General features: G+C 31.8%; 1 pseudogene; it reads right to left on the bottom strand.

Annotated features, from left to right (window-relative positions):
- Positions 1–449: 449 nt before the first annotated feature.
- LOC105775407 (mitogen-activated protein kinase homolog NTF6-like) lies at positions 450–17,693 on the bottom strand (annotated as a pseudogene).
- Positions 17,694–19,011: the final 1,318 nt, after the last annotated feature.

Raw genomic sequence — 19,011 nt, 5'->3', positions numbered from 1 at the left:
CACATCGAATTTGTGGTCCCAGAACCATTTTTTTTGATTTCACTAAAAACTGGTTGTTATAGGTTGTTTAGGGAAATGAAGAAGCTTCTTAACATACTTTCAAGCATTGTTGCTCCTAAGGAATTTGAGATCCAAATCTTCTGGTGACCCTAGTAGTTGTTTTATGAAATAATAAAATAGGTGAGATATTTATCTAAACATGTCTTATCATCATGCATTCAATATCCATTAAAAATTTACAACATGGTTCAATCTTTCATTATAACAATACCTAAAAATGGTGATTATATGTTATTTAGTTATCTTTTATGAAACTAAAGAATATGGTTTAGGGTTGAGTGAAAACTAAAGAATGAATACTTGAGTAATAAGCCCTAACTAATGAACATAATCTTTACTAGAGAAAAATGGCTCCCTTCCAATTATCTCCATTAGAAACAACCAATTGACTATATATTGATAGTAGCAGCATACTCTGAACAATTGAGAAGCAATTCAGGGGCTTGATATCCTTTGTTACAACATACTCGGTCATGAACTTTGTCTCTAAGGTGGTTCTTACAAGACCAAAGTCACAAATCTTGATATCATAGTTTGCATTAAGAAGCATGTTGCTAGGTTTTAGGTCACGATGCAAAACATTTATTGAGTGTATGTACTTAAGACCCAACAACAATTGGTATAAGAAATACTATAAAATAATATAGTTATAGCCCAATTTTCTATAGTACACAATTGTATTAAACTTCCATTGGTGATATGTGATATCGAACTATGTTTGTTGCAATCAACTATGGCATATTACACACGCCAAGATAGACTATTGATGACACTGATAACATCACAAACTAGAACCTTGATAAAGGAGAATAAACTAATAAGAATGGTATATAACCCACCTGACAGTGATCATCAGTGAGAGCCTGGTTGGACCGTATTATCTTATGCTGATCAATGTCCATTAGCTCATATGAAAGGTAGACATCGTTGAAATTTTCCTTCTTTGGCAGGGTATTATGCCCTTGATTTTGATCATTTGCAAAAAAAAAAAAAGATGTTAATGCAACACTTCATATCCCTCTTCATAGTATAACATGAAAAGAACAAACAAACCCAATAAAATGTATTAACAATGCGAGTTAAGAATCTAGTAGATTACATTATCATGATCCATGTGACAAATGAGCTTGATCTCATGAGTGTTCTTTTAGCATCAATCCTGTTGTTGAATGCATTCCCAATCTTTTTTATTTGAACCTCTTCCTTTGTCTTAGAATTTGTGGCACAACTGTAATTATCACAGGATCCAATTTCATTGTGACTCAAAATATTGTTTTGAAATTTTAATCTCGCAGTCTCTTTTTTAAAATTAAGGCTATTTGATCAAAGCACCAAACTCATAAAAAATCAAAACAAAAATTATTACTTAAAAGTATAGTAAAAATAGTAGCTTCTTCAAACATCAAATTGGAACAAACCCATAGCTCAATTTCTATAAAAGGGAACTAAAGATTTCCATTTTCTACACTTTTAATTAGCTCTTCTGCTTAATCACTAAAATCCCAAATAATGAAGAAAAAAAATCCAAAATATCAACCAATTCAATGAATCTGTAGCTTTAAACTCCCAACCAATGAAAACACAAAATGAAAAAAGAAACAAAAAAAGAGAGGAAAATCTTGCTTCAAAGGTAGAAGAAGGGAAATAGAATCATACCAAACGATGCCGTGAGTGCCACGACCAATAAGCTAAATAGGAGGAACATACTTGGAAGAGACTTCGAAGATGTTACCTAAAATGTTGTAACAGACATATCTGCCGTTGTAGGTTGGGGTTCCTCTAAGATCAATCGTTGTTCCTTCATTCTCCTTCTTCTTTTAACACTTCCCTTGAAAATAAAATAGTGGTGCAAAAAGAAAGGAAAGGAAAGGAAAGGCGTGCTTTTATGGAAGAAGAAAAGAGAAAGCAAGCAATGGAGGACACTAACAAAAAAATTAAAAAGGAAACCAACAAAAAATTTAAAAAGGAATGCTTTTATGATCTTAATCTCAATTTTTCTTTTTCCTCATTTTTCTTGCCTGAGCTTGCCATTAAAAAAAGAAGATCAAAAGACAAAGGAAACCAACAAAAAATTTAAAAAAGGAATGCTTTATTAGCCTTTAAGATGGTTTGGAATGAAGTTATTCTTAAATGGAGTTCATATATATAGGCAAAAAAAATCAAGAAATTAGATGCAAATAAATCAAGAAAAAGTTCTCCAAAAACCTATAATGAAATAATAGATATCAAATTTATTTCATTGCAAATTATGGTAAATTTTAGAAAGGGTTAGGCTGCACTACCATTAAGAGTATGATGATGCCGTCAATAGCATCTGAAATGACTAAGATTTTGCTCCTTTAATGGTTTTATTTTATTATGCATGAAATATCTCAAAGCCTACATTAGAGTTGAATAGAGAAGAATAGATGAAGGAAATGAAATTATTCTAAGTTTTAAGAATTCAACTCTTAGTGTTACTATGAATTGCAGTAATAACAAGTTGTTGAATGAAAATTGACCACTTAAAATTGAAAAACTTCACACTGATTAGGGTTATCTAGCTTAGGTTTTTCCATGTGTAAAAACTTAATGTGGAATCTTGTAAGAAGAGAGAGAGAGCATATTGCACTGTGATATATTCTTCTCTTTATGTTGCATGAAAACTTTTTAACAATATCCTGAAAATGAATAATGTATCAATAATATAAGCAAATTCATAGGCTTGAGCTCAAATGTTCAGCAAAACAAGATGCAACAATTTTATTAATCACCAATTTATTGAAAGCAGATTGTTGATACAACATGATAACTAGAACAAAAATAGTCCTAGAACCTAAATAGCCAAGGCTCAAGAATGTTACATTGGAGACCATAAACCATATATTGGTTGGTTACATGAACTTGCTCTCTATCATGAGGGACAAAAAGGTTGCAAATATTTCCTTAATGCATGCTCCAATGGATGAGGATGTCCTTTTAGCCTTCGCTCTTGGATATGTCCCTAGTCAGTAGTAGTTTTGCACCTCAAAGTCCATGATTTTAAATGTTATTTTTATTGTTTCATTTTTTTATGTTTGTTAAGCTTGTCAATCGTGGGAGCCCTCAAGGCATAAATGAACCTATTCATGTTGCCAAGCAACATATTGTTTATGGTATCTATTGTAGCATTCTCAAGCCTTGAATATTTAGGGTCTAGGACTATTTCGATTCCAATTACCATGTTGTATCAACAAATTGCTTTCTATAAACTAGTGATTAATAAAATTGTTGCATCCTATTTTGCTAACATTTGAGGTCAAGCTTGTGAATTTGCATATATTATTGACACACTCTTCAGTTTTAGGATACTATTAAAAAGTTTTCATGCAACATAAAGAGAAGAATATATCACAGTGGAATATGCTCTCTCTCTCTTTCTTCTTACATGATTCCACATCAAGTTTTTGCACATGGAAAATCTGAAACTAGATAACCCTATTCTCTGTGAAGTTGTTTAATTTTAGGTGCTCAATTTTCATTCAACAACTTGTTATTACTGCAATTCTCAATAACACAAAGAGTTGAATTCTTAAAACTTAGAACAATTTGATTTTCTTCATCTATTTTTTTTCTATATACATGATGCAGACATTGCGATATTTCATGCAACAGAAAATAAAACCAGTAGAGAAGAGAAATCCGAGTCATTTCTGATGCTATTGATAGAATCATCATACTTTCAATGGTAGTACAACCTAACCTGTTTTAAAATTTTTAATAATTTGCAATGCAATAAATTTGATATCCATGATTCCCTTATAGGTTTTTAGAGCCCTTTTTTCCTTGATTTATTTAAAAGTCTTTCCTATTTTGAACATTTTATCAGTTATTCTAGGGTCAGCTTTTAATTTTACCGAATAAAATACCAATTTTTGATACTTTTCAACATATAACTCACTTAAAATATACCATAATATCATGATATTTTTTCATTTTATGGCATATTTGAGATAATATATATATGATCAATTACACAAGATTTATACTGCATTCAAGAAACATTTTTACCTACCTAAATTTTGTACATGGAAAATCCTAAACTAGATAACCTTATTTAGTGTGAAGTTGTTTAATTTTAGGTGTTCAATTTTTTGCACATCAAGTTTTTGCAAATGGAAAATCCTAAAGTAGACAACCTTATTCAATGTGAAGTTGTTTAATTTTAGGAGTTCAATTTTCACTCAACAACTTGTTCTTACTACAATTCGTAGTAACACTAAGAGTTGAATTCTTAAAACTTGGTAAAATTTTATTTTCTTTATCTATTCTTCTTTATATAACTTTGATGCAGACATTGAGATATTTCATGCATCATAAAATAAAACCAGCAGAGAAGCAAAATCTGAGTCATTTCAGATGCTATTGATAGCATCATCATACTTTCAGTGGTAGTACAAGATTCCACATCAACATAAAGAGAAAATATATCACACTGGAATATGCTCTCTCTCTTCTTACAAGCTTCCACATCAAGTTTTTGCACATGGAAAATCCTATAATAGATAACCTTATTCAATGTATAGTTGTTTTAATTTAGGTGTTCAATTTTCATTCAACAACTTGTTATTACTGTAATTCGCAATAACATTAAGAGTTGAATTCTTAAAATATAGAATAATTTGATTTTCTTCATCTATTCTTCTTTATATAATTTTAAAGCAGACATTGCGACATTTCACTCGCCATAAAATAAAACCAAGAGAGGCAAAATTTGAGTCATTTTAGATGGTATTGTCAGCATCATCATACTCTCAATGGTAATACAGCCTAACCTATTTTAAAATTTACCATAATTTGTAATGCAATAAACTTGATATTCATTATTTCCTCACAGGTTTTTGGAGCCCTTTTTCTTGATTTATTTGCATATAATTTTATGATTTTTAGCCTATATATATGACCATCCAAGAAGAACTTCATTCCAAACCATCTGAAATATAACCTCCCAAACCCGGCCTAGATGTCATAGCTAGATTGAGAAGGCTACATTAGTCACCGAAATGGCTAAGCTAACTTACATTATCTTTGAAGACCTTAAATAAAATCATTTTAGAGAAAACCGTAGTTGTACTTTGAGTTATCTTAAAAGCTTTAATTCAATAGGTCGTGTATACTTAGGATTCATTTTATTGTTTATAGTGTTGTTTTAGAAAAATCATTTTCTTGTCACTCTTCTTTAAAAAAAAACTCGATGTTAAACTAATGCAGCAGAAAAACCATTTTTCAAGTCATTTTGGAAACTTAGTTGCCTTATCGATTTTTTTCAGAAACGGTTCCTTTGCAATGTAGCAAAAATTAGGGAACAATATCAAATTTTACTTAAGCCCGATATCATGCATTATTTGCTCGAGTAATCCATGCATGGAAAAATCCCAGAAGAAAAGTTACCAAGTGACAGACCAGAAGTCATTAAAAATACAAACCAATAGAGACTGATTAATACTTATTAAAAAATAATCCAAGGTCCAAGGTGATTCTCCGAATGCTAAGTACGATCCCAATTTCAAGGTTTACCTAAAAAGTTAAACACTATTGGGGGCGAGCTTATGAAAAGATCAGTGTGAGTCAAACAATTATTTAAACAATAAAAATATCAAATATAGTGAAACAAATTAGCTTTAACAGGAGAAAGCAGAGCCGTCATAGGAATTTCATATCATTACATAACCATTATCAATATCGATGTCAAACGGTGTATGAGCATGGGACATCATTCATTTGAGTAACAATCATTAATTTCGATACCATTCAATACAACAAAATACAACACATATCATAAATCAATAACATTCGAATATGTCGGGAGCATGATGCAATGAAAAAAGGTTCCTACCCATACCATCAACTACACACCACGAGTTCCCCAGAACCTGTCATCCGAACTCCAAAACATTATGGACCTAAGCCTGTTATGGTTTAAACCACCGATAACAATATGCAGAATATTCTGCCAGAAAAAATGCATACAAGCTTCCAGTAAAAATTGCGATAAATCACCATTCCCCTCAGTTCTCCATGTACAGTGCGTTGACTACAAATAATGCAGACTTAATATGCTGTCAGTACTCCACGGAACTCCTCCATCAACCACAAAATCCCAACCCAATGCATATGCAATATGTCTCGCAATCTCATACATAATCATATCTCAATACTTTTCACATTCATTTGACATGCTCAGCATGTCCTCAATAATCACATACTTTCAGTAAATGGAAGCAGTGCTCCAATCTTTCAAATTTCCATTGTGTTGGTGTCAATCAATATCATTCAATTTCACATACTTTACGGATTTTCATTGTGCATAAATAGCACGTTTTTGAGTACACAATATAAAAAATATCTCATGCGTTTAAATCATACATAATATTAATGTCTCAACAAATTATATCATTCAGTCAAACATTCTCATATCTCATAACTCAAATATGCAATTGCAAACTCAATCAAACATTCCTACTATCAAACTAGCAATTTTGCCAACATGTCAATCTTTTAAGGCTCGAAACATACCTGGTTCGGCCAGTCAAAAACTCAATAATTTAACTATTAAGATAATCCAATCAGCAAGCTAATTTATCAAATATAGCATGATATTTAACATTTTCAAACAATTTTATGAGTTTAGGACCCACACGTTATTTTTTGCTTCCTCATAGCACACTAGTGAATCTTCCAATTTTTCTTAATAATTTCTTAAATGAACCTAAACCAAAATTTAATATAAATTCAATAAATTTACCATTAAACCAGACCCCAAACACCCACTTATGAGTTCAAACCAATCATTGAAATTATAACTATTTTTTGAATCCAAACTAGTTAGATTCCTTACACTGTATCGATGCGAACCGTACGTACAATTGTTCTTCACCTTTACGGATAATTTGGGGTGTTTGGGTCAGCACCTAATTCAATAATATACAGGAAAATCAGTATCTAATTAATGGTTAAATTTCTTCATTTAATAAATTCATAACATTTACCCAACAACTATGTCGAAATAACAAACTAAATTACAATTAATCGCACTTACACTTCCTGAATTTTGAGATTCGAATGGCCGATTGACCAAGAACGTTTTTCCCTAATTGGCATGTGATTAAATACTGATTAGGTGGATTCAAGAAATCAATTTAGTGCTGGAATAATATGGGTAAGAACCAAGAAACAAAACAACCCCCTTTCTTGCACATAGGTGCACGCACCACCACCCATGGTGGCCAAAATTGGGGCTAAATTTTAAAATAGTTTGAGATCTCATTAAAATCTAGAATAATACCTTTGAAGTCATTTAAAATTAACTGAATTCTAGATCTAGAAATTTTGGTTTTTAATTGACAAGATTAATCAAGAAATTGAAGAGAAAAAATATCTTACCCAAGCTAATTGAGAGAAACGGCAATGACACTTTCTTGGCAATGTTCGAGATCGATCTTGGGGTTCAAGATTTTAGATTTGGGGCTGATTTAGATGAGGATAAATGTAAAAAATAAAGTAAAGGAGATGGTGTACAATCTTGATGCAAAAAGAAGAAGAAAGATTTGGTAAAATCGGAGGTGTAGGTGACGACAACAATGGGAGAAAAAAAGAAAATTGAAGAGAAAAGAGGAGAGGAAGATGGTGAACGGCTAGGGTAGGGAAAAATTGAATCAAAGGCTGAAAAATAAAATAAAAATTTGTATTTATACTTAGGGTTCATGGGTATGGATGACACACACTTTAAAAAAATAAGAGATTTTGCAAAATTTAATTATTTCGCAAGGGAAAAGATTCGAACTTGGAACCTCATTTAATTTTCATGATTTCTCATATTTCTTTTAACCATTAGGTTTTTCCTCATTCTTGAAATAATTTTACGATATTTATTTTAAAAATAAGATATCTCATATACTAGGGTTTAAGACAAAATTTGCAAGATAATAAAAATGGTAAGAGAGAAGGGATTTGAATTTGGGTTTTAAGGAACGTTTCACTAACACTTAACCAGAAAACCAATACCTCATTTATTTCCTAAAAATGCATAGACAATCTCAAAAATTAAGGCATGACCACTCTCTCTCGATTCAAAAATTCAATTCTACTAAACCCTTATTTTTGGGATGTTACATGAAAGGCTAGTAAAGCATTTCTTTTTAACTTTTTTACTAGTTTCTTTTGTTTTTTGATGTTTTTTGTAATGGCAAGCTTAGGCAAGAAAGTTGGGGGGAAAAAGAAAAATTGAGATTAAGATCATTGAAAATAAGGATGATAGGCTCATATAATTTTCAAAACGATGTACAGGAATTTATAAGAAAATCTCTAAGCTTTCAACTTTATGTGCTAGTGAGATTCTTTTTTTTATTTTATCACCAACTGGTAAGCCTTATTCATTTGGTCATCCTTCTATTGACTCTGTCGCTAAACAACTTTTGAAACCAAACTAACCTCTTAATGAAACCATTTATTCTCTTGTTGAGGCTTACTGTAAGGTAAGAATCAACTTGCTTGTCCAAGATTTCAATGATGTCCACCAAGAAATCTCCCTTTATTTTTATTTTGATACATCTAGTTAGTTGTGGACCTCATTGAAATCTTGGACAAGCAAGTTGGTTCTTACCTTACGGTAAGTCTCAATAGGGCAAAATTGGTTTCACTAAGAGGTCAATTTGGGTTCAAAAATCATTTAGCGACAGATTCAATAGAAGGATGGCGAAATAATAAGGCTTACCAGTTGGTGAGAAAATAATAAAAAGAATCTCGCCATGACCTAAAATGGAGAGCTCAGAGATTTTCTTATAAATTCATGTACATCATTTTGAAAATGAGATGAGCCTATCATCCTTATTTTCAAGATCTTAATATCAATTTTCTTTTTCCCCAGTTTTCTTGCCTGAGCTTTCCATTACAAAAAAGATCAAATGACAAAAGAAACTAGCAAAAAATTTTAAACTAAATGCTTTACTAGCCTTTCAGATGGTTTGGAATGAGGTTCTTCTTGGATGGAATTCATATATATAGGAAAAAAAATAAAAAAAATTAAATGCAAATAAATCAAGAAAAAGGGCTCTAAAAACCTATAAGGAAATAATGGATATAAAATTTATTGCATTGCAAATTATGGCAAATTTTAGAACATGTTAGGCCGTACTACCATTGAGAGTATGATGATGCTGTCAATAACATCTAAAATGACTTAGATTTTGCTTCTATACTTGTTTTATTTTGCTTCTTAATATTGCAATGTCTGCATTAGAGTTATATAGAAGAATAGATGAAGGAAATCATACTGTTCTAAGTTTTAAGAATTCAACTCTTAGTGTTACTACGGATTGCAATAATAACAAGTTGTTGAATGAATATTGAGCACCTAAAATTAAACAACTTCACATTGAAGAGGGTTATCCAGTTTCAAATTTTCCATAGGCAAAAACTTGATGTGGAATCTTGTAATAAGAGAGAGAGCATGTAACACCCTATACTTGGCCTAGTCGCCAAGCCCGAATATCAGGCTGCCACACCACCGTCTCAAGTCATACACAATAATTAAAGCTTATTCTAAACGAAACATATTACATTTTAGTATTCGTATAGGTTTTAAGTCAATCATACTCTCTAACATCATTGTCACACCCTAAACATAAATCAAATAGTCTTATAATAATTAAACATGCATAAGGTCCATTTAGCATAACCTCAAAACTGACTACATAAGTATTGATACTGAAGGTGATGTATCGATAAATCTCTCAAGTGGTATCGATACCTCTTGGAATACTAGTACCAAAATTGCTTATTGTTTCTCACGTAAAAACCCAAACCTCAAAAATTATCAATACCTCTACAGAAGTATCGATATTTCTACCCTAAGTATCGATACTCGTGATAGGGTATCGATACCAAATTATGTTACTAACTCCCTGCACATCTCAAAATCACAGAGGTATCATTTTTACAGTACGAATATCGATACCTCTACTCTAGACAAGAAGAATACAACATACTTGAGCATATACATCATTCCAACATGTACCAATCCATCATGCTATCATGTCGTCATCAAATAAACGTCAAAATAGCCGTAATAATAGTCTCAAACATCGAAAGTAACTCTGAATAATAATCAACATAATACGAAACAGATCTCATAAACTTAGGAAGAAATAGTCGATGAAGGCATCCAAAACATCATGGTAAATATCAGTTAAAGACCACATTGACTTATTCCCAAAACGAAAACAAATAACAATAACACCTATGAAATAATGGAAAAGGACTTGTTTGGATCACCCTTCGGAACCACACTGCTCACCCTAGAACACAATTAACCTGCAAGGGTTTTAAAAGTAGTGGGTAGGCTGTACAAGCTCAGTGAATGCCTAGAAAAACTACCGTGCAAACAATTAATCAAGCATCAATGAAACAAACATTTAACACAACCTCAATAGTTCCAACACTAGTGTCATGTTATACTTACTCGTGCATTATTTACTAGTTCTTTTACATGGTAATCATATTCACTTTTAAGTATATATCACATTACACATATAATCACATAACATTGAAGTATATATCACAATCCTCAAAAACAAGTTTATAAATAAACTGACACTTGAGCTATGAAGCATAAAATTGAACTCTATCATCACTCATCGAATACATGGATTTCCAACACATAACATAGACTCAGAGAGTTAAACATGTCTCAAAAGTGAAGCATAAAGCTAACACTCTCCTTATTTCCCCTCACATGTCCTATTGAATGGAGCTTTTCTCACTTTCCCTTATCCCTCCAACATGTCCCAAGGCCTCAATGCCCAAATCATATAACATATAAGTGAGGACTCACAATCCTATGGCATGCCAACTATATCCAATGGTTTAAAGAACTATAAGGCCAAAATATACGTTGTTACACATATATTTCTTACCGATTTTCCACCCACTATCACTACATATTTACATAATAAGCACATAATGTAACCTCTCAAACCCGACCTAAACATTAGGGTAGAATCGTGAAGGCCACATTGGACACCTTAGTGTTGAACCTATTCTATCGATAGTTTAAAATCTGCAAGTACCCTCTTTTGTAAAACAAAGGTTTCTACTGTTAACTTTGGAAAATGTCAATTTACTTAGTCCAACCAAGCTTAGGCCAAATTAGTGAATTGGGTGAGTTTTTTTTATAAAACTTTACTAATGGCGCTGCCTTTGAAAAATCATTTTGTTATCTTTTTAGCAGCGAAAATATACCATTACTAGTCAAATTATTAACTTAGCTATATATCATGTATAGTCCATTTCAATATATATATAACCGTGTATCAATACCAAATATGAGTGTCACGCATGTATGAAAAACCCCAAAAGTTTCAAACAGTCCAAAACCATAGTTTAAAGAAACTTTACAATCCAAAACCGAATAATAATACAAACAATAATAATAAAATAACTTAAAATATAAGTAAATTAAAATATTATGACGAAGTGAAGTCTGAAGTCTGCTGTATGTCTGCATGCCAATTCTGATTCTAAGTTCGATCATTAACGGAGAGGTTAAGGTAATGGGGGAACTTAACAAGCTTAGTGTGAGACTAAACAAGCAAATATTAAGCATTCATACAAGCAATTTCAAAAATATACCAATAGCATAATCAAACATTACCAATAGTAATTTCAAATGCACATGATGGTGACAAAGGCACATGTGAAATCCTAGCCATACCATCCACTACACACCACGAGTTCTCAGAACCCGTCTGCAAACTCCAACATATATGAGCAGAGCTCGATGTGGTAAAACCACCAATAATCAATAATGCAGTGAAACTGCAAAATAACAAATAATGCAATATAATCGCCAGTCCCCTCAGTACTCCAAATGCAGTGAACTGAATACAAATATATGTGGACTTAATATGCTGTCGGTGCTCCATGGAACTCCTTTGTCAACCACAAAATATCCCAACCCAATGCATATGCAATGTGTCATACAAACTCAGACATATTCATATTTTAATACTTTTCATATTTATTTGACATGTTCAACATGTCTTCAATAATCTCATACTTTCAGTAAAAAGAAACAGTGTTCCAACTTCCAATTACCATTATGATGGTATCTATCAATATCGTTTAACTTCACATACTTTACAAATTTCATTGTGCATAAATAGCAACATTTTCAATATATATCATAGAGAATCCCGTATGCATTTAAACCACACATAAAATTAATATGTTAGTAATTCATACCATTCAATCAAACATTCTCATATCACATAATACAATTATGCGTAACAATCTCAATCACACATTCATACTGTCAAACTAGCAATTTTGCCAACACATCAATCTTTTAAGGCTTGAAACGTACCTGGTTTGGCCACTCAGAGAACTAGTATTTCAGCCATTAAGCCAATCCAATTAGAAAGCTAATTTATCAAATATAATATGACAATTATCAATATAAAAAAATTTACCAGTTTAGGACCCACACCTTATTTCTCGCTTCCTCGCAGAACACTAGCGAATCTTCCAAATTTCCTTAATAAATTGTTATACGAATCTGAACTAAAATTTAGTATAAATTCAATAAATTTACCTTTATACCAGCCCCCAAATACCAACTTATGGGTTCAAAACAATTGTCGAAATTATAACTATTTTACGAATCTAAACTAGTTAGATTTCTTATATTGTTTTGATGCGAACCATACGTGTGATCGTTCTTTGGCTTTACAGTTGATTTGGAACGTTCGAGTTAGCACCTAATTCAATAATATACTAGAAAATCAGTAGCTAATAATGATTAAATTCTTTAATCTAATCAATCCATAACCTTTACCCAACAATTATGCCGAAACAACAAACTAGTTTACACTTAACTGGACTTACGCTTCCCAATTTGTTAATTCCGAATGGTCAATCGATCAATAACGTTTTTACCTAATTGAAATGGGTTTAAAGGCTGATTAGAAGGGTTAAAGAACTCAAATTAAGGCTGAAATTAAAAGGGCAAGATTTAAGAACAAAACAATTCCCTTTTTTATGCATATGGACACGCACCACCACCCATGGTGGCTAGAATTGGGGCTAAATTTTAAAACGGTTTGAGATCTAATTAAACGCTGGAATAATACCTTTAAAATCATTTAAAATACCCCAAATTCCAGATCTTTAAATGTAGGTTTTTAAATTTCAAGATTACTCAAGAAATTAAAAGAAGTAGAGATGTTACACAAGCTAATGGAGATGGGCGGCAATGACACTTTCTTAACAAGGTTGGAGTCGATCTTGGAGACTCAAGATTTGAATTTTGGGGCTGTTCTAATTGAATAAAAATGGCAGCAAGATAGGGATGGAGATAATGCTCAATCTTGAAGACAAAAAAAGAAAAATCAAACGTGAATGGTGGTGATAGGTGAGATGAAAATAATGGTGGGAGAAAGAGAAAAGAAAAAAAAAAGAATGATCAAGAGAGGCGGAAAAGGTTAGGGACGACTAAGGTAAAAGAAAAGAGAGTTAGAGGCTGATTATTTTATGTAAAAATTGTATTTATACCTAGGTTTACTAGCTTAGATAACAATACATTAAAAACAAGGGATGTTTTTGCAAAAAAATATTTATTTTGTAAAAGATGAGACTTGAACTTAAGACCTCCAACTTACTTTCAAGCTTTCACATTTAATGACTAACCATTGGGTCAACTCCCTATTTTTGATATTTTTATACATTTTTATTGAGTTTAATTTTGGGATGCTACAATTGTAACACCCCTAACCCGTATTCGTCGTCGGATTAGGGTTACGAAGCATTACCGGACATAGCATGATACAACACAAACATTTAACATTCAAATGATATGCATATTGCTTAAAATTTAATCATATAGTATCATTAAGATATGGTTGTAAATAACTTCTCTATTGTTATTACATGTACATAACTCATTTTATCATAAAACAACCGAATTATCTTAGTTAATGCATATATATAAAATACTAATACATCATAAACTTATAGTTGCATATAAAATAAATTTAATACTTGTCCATTTAAGATCAAATTATGTAAAAACGAAAAGCTTATTCATCTTTCCACATTAAAAAAGTCGTATAATGTAACTACTAAAATTTCATTTCATAACCGAAAAACCTATCATGAATTTATATAAAAAATAAAAAATGCATAATCACCACATTATAACTATTCAATACATCAACTTCAATAAGACTAAACCTAACCATTCGACTATATGTTATAATCAAATTCATTTATATCATAGACTATATAACTGAATTTAACCTATCAAATTTTACATACCATTACCGAATACAAATTAAACCTATGACCACAACAAAACATGCCCATATTAGACATAAGCATAAACCCCATTTTTATACTTGTACATGAATGCTCATACTGATCTACTTCCAAGTTTATGCTTAAATTCATTACCAAGTAACTAAGCAATTATTTTTCGAATCATGCATATAAATCATCCAATACATATCATGATATTATATGCTATCAAGAAAACAAGTATCAAATTATATTCAATGGTAAACCCATTCATTTATCGACTTAATCATATAAACTAGCAAATACATTCAACATCCACATTTAAACGTACCATATTCAAATTTTATGTTTAAATCACAAGTCCAAATCATTAGATGAATAAGCATATCAACATTCATTCACCCTTATAGTAAGACTAAAGAAACTCATTATTAACAACTACAGGTACATCTTCATACATATATACATATATACTATTATTCATACAATGCTAAACCCAAATCAAAATATGCTCTAGACATCATTCATTCAAAACCGAACACCACAAGATAACTAAGCCATTTTCGCATGGCTTTAGTTTATACACATTTGAATTTAAACAAAGTTCAAACTAGTCTATACATGCAATAATCCAAATTAAGTTTCAACTTATAAAATATTGTAGTTATTTGATAGTTTGACGAGCTTTACTGACGAATCCCCGAGCTCGTAAAATCTCCAAAATCTATAAAACAAAAGTAAACAAAAATACAAAGTAAGCTACCTTAGCTTAGTAAGTCTTAAGCAATACATAAATAAAATATGAATCATATAATTTCTTAAATAAATTTACTAAGCCACAAATACCATTTATAATACTATCAAAACGTTTATTAACCTCAAGACCTTTTATTCATAACAATTATACATGATATAAACTCACAAATTTGTACCTACCATTTGTACATAACCGAATATGTATACTCATCGAATACATATAAATATACACCTCAATATATATATATTTTATTTACAATCAATCAATGTACTTACCTAATATCAAATAAGAAATAAATAACACATACCTGATTATCATAATTTCATAATCCATTAGTTATTACATTGACAAAGAACTTACTAATCACATATTTTAAAATGATTCACTGGCATGTAGCCTGCTAGGCTTAAAGCCTAATTCAGAACACCGGCATTAGCCTGCTAGACGTAAAGTCTGAAATATTTCACCGGCATTAGCTCAAAGAATTTGTAACCTATATTCGAACCACATATATATAAAAAAATGTATACATCAAATTCGGCTCAGGAGATTTTACAATCTATGTTTGAACCACATACGTATAAGAAATTTATATATTAAATTCAACTCAAGAACTTGAATATATTTATATATATATTTATTCGAACAACATATATATGAAATTATACATCAAATTCAGCTCAAAGAAGTTAAATCTTGCATTTGATTTACATGTCTGTGCATATATTCTTCTATTAGTTTCATATCATTGAACTTAAAGTATACTTTAGCTAATATACATGTAATTTATACCTTTAATATCAACCTACCAAAATTAATTCTTATGTTTGGCTATCATGTAGAAAAATCTCAAAGTTTTATTCAATTTAAATACTTTTAGTTCCAGCTTACTAATGTATGATATATATATATATATATATATATAAATTCCAATTTGATAACGTTTAAATTGCTATTAGACTTACCTCGGATATCGACGGACACAGTCGACTACTCGGCTACTTTCGATTTCCCTCGATCTAACTCTGCTTTCTTCGTTTCTTGATCTAAACATATTCAAATTTAGCCTTTTTATTCATCAAATCATTCAATTTAATCCAAAAACACATAAATGGGAAAATTACCATTTTACCCTTGACATTTTACACTTTTTGCAATTTAGTCTCTATTGCATAAAACACAAAATACACAAAATTTGCACACTCTATGCTAGGGCCGAATGTTCATAAGCTTCATACAAGTCCCCACATTTCATTTATTTTACATTTTAGTCCCTCAAAAATTTATTTTCACAATTTAGCCTTAATTACTCAATTTCACCAAATATTCAAAGACAAAACATGTTAGAGCTGTCCATGGGCCGGGCCGGGCCCGAAAAAAATTTTCGGCCCGACTCTTAGGCCCGGGCCCGGCCTAGCCCGAAATATGGGCCTGAAATTTTGCCCAGGCCCGGCCCAGGAAAAAAAAGTAAGTCCGAGCCCGGCCCGATTTTTAATAAACACAAAAAAAATATTTTAAAAATAAAAAAATAAAAATAAAAAAAAATATTTTTAAAGTATTTTAAAATTAAAAATTAAAAAATAAAAATAAAAAAAATATATTTATTATATTCGGGCCGGGCCGGGCCGGGCCCGGGCCAAAAAAGTTGAGCCCGAGCCCGACCCATTTTTTAAACGGGCCTCATTTTTTTGCCCAAGCCCATATTTCGGGCCTATATTTTTACCCGAACCCTCCCATATTTCGGACGGGCCGTCGGGCCGGGCCGGGCTGCCCGGCCCATGGACAGGTCTAAAACATGTTAATCTTTCACATATCTTTCATATTTCATCATCAACTATCACAAAGCTCAAGTATTCATCAATGGCATATCTCAAAATCACCATTAAATTCTAAAATTAAAGTATGGGCTAGATAGAACATGAAGCAACGATCACAAAAACGTAAAAATCATCAAAAACCGAAACCGAAACATACCTTAATCAAGCTAAGGAAGTGCCGAAACTTAAGAAGCCATGGGTGGTTTCTTCCTTTTCAATATTCGGCTAACAAAGATGAACATATTCATCTTTTTATGACTTATTTTTATTATAATGTTAATATTTACCTTATTACTATATTAACCTTTTAATAATAATTATGTATAACATATATATTAAAGTTAATTTTGTCAAATGACGCCCACTATGTAACTTTTGGTCTTATTGCATCATAAATCCTCCCATTTAAAAAGACAACAACATTTAGGTGCTTTTAGATTTAACCTTTAAATTTTCATTTTACGCGATTAAGCCATTTTTATTAAATTGGACACTTAAACGACGAAATTAAAATAGGAAAAGTTCACACAATCAAATTCACACATAATAAACTGAAAAAATAATATTAAGATATTTTTCTGACTCAGATTTGTGGTCCCGAAACCACTATGTCAGATTAGGGTCAATATTGGGCTGTTACAATAACTCTACCCTCTTAAAGAAATTTCATCCTCAAAATTACCTGGTTCAAAAAAGAGGATATTGAAGCTGAATTGAGTCATCGGGTTCCGAAGTAGCCTCTTCAATGCCATGATTTCTCTACTGTACTTTAACTAGTTGAATTTGTTTTCATCTTAACACTTTGATCTCAAGTTCTAATATTCCAACCGGTTCCTCCTCAAATGACAAATCGGATCTAACCTCAATCTCCTCGACTAGAATAATATGCATGGGATTGAATCGATATCGTCTCAACAACGAGACATGAAATAAATTGTGAATAAGATCTAACTCAGGAGGCAATTTGAGTTGGTAAGGCACACGACCAACCCTCTTAAGTACTCGATAAGGACCAATAAACCGATGGCTTAACTTACCCTTTCGACCAAACCTTAAAATTTTCTTCCATGGAGTGACTTTTAGGAAAACCAAATTCCCCACATTGAACTCAATGTCTATCAAAAGTTGCCTTCAGTCTTTCTTGAATTAATTCAATCTTATCTTCGGTTTTAGTGACCAATTCTGGGCAATCAACTTTCTTTCACCCAATTTAGTCTAACATAAAGGTGAACGACACTTACGACCATAAAGAGCTTCGTAAGGTGCCATTTGGATATTTGACTAAAAATTGTTATTATTAGTGAACTCTGCCATAGTTAAATGTTCTTCCCAATTACCTTGGAAGTCGATTACACAACTCCTCAACATATTCTCCAACATCTGAATGATCCTTTCTGACTGACCATTAAATTGTGGATGAAAACTCGTACTGAAATTCAATCGAGTACCCAAAGCCTCATGCAATTTCTTCCAGAATTGAGACATGAATGTAGGATCCCAATCTAAAATAATTGATATTGGCACACCATGCAATCTCACTATCTCGGAAACATATAACTTAGCTAATTTTGGAGAGAATAATCAGTGCAAATAGGAACAAAATGGGTGGACTTAGTCAATTTGTCCACTACAACCCAAATCGAATTTTTCTTGGTAGGTGTCAAGGGAAACCCACTAACAAAATCCATTGTCACTCTCTCTCATTTCCACTATGGTATTCGAATCGGTTGGAGCAACCCTGATGGATACTAATGCTCTGCTTTAACTTGCTGGCAAGTCAAACATTTAGATACGAATTCGGTCACCTCACATTTAAGACCTGACCACCAATACACTTCCCTCAAGTCTCAATACATCTTAGTACTACCAAGATGCATATCATAAGTGCTGCTATGTGCTTCCTGAAGTATAGATTGTCTCAAATTCTGATCATTAGGCACACAATATCTCCTTCTAAAGCACAAAATTCCATTAAAGTTAATCCTAAAGTCCTCACTCCATCCATCCTCAACCTATTTAAATCGAGGTGTTAGAGTTCCATCTAAACTCTTCTTATCCTTAATTTTCTAA

The sequence above is a fragment of the Gossypium raimondii genome, chromosome 10, assembly GCF_025698545.1.
Source record: "Gossypium raimondii isolate GPD5lz chromosome 10, ASM2569854v1, whole genome shotgun sequence".
Classification (NCBI taxonomy): domain Eukaryota; kingdom Viridiplantae; phylum Streptophyta; class Magnoliopsida; order Malvales; family Malvaceae; genus Gossypium; species Gossypium raimondii.
This window is presented reverse-complemented; position numbering and strand designations above follow the sequence as displayed.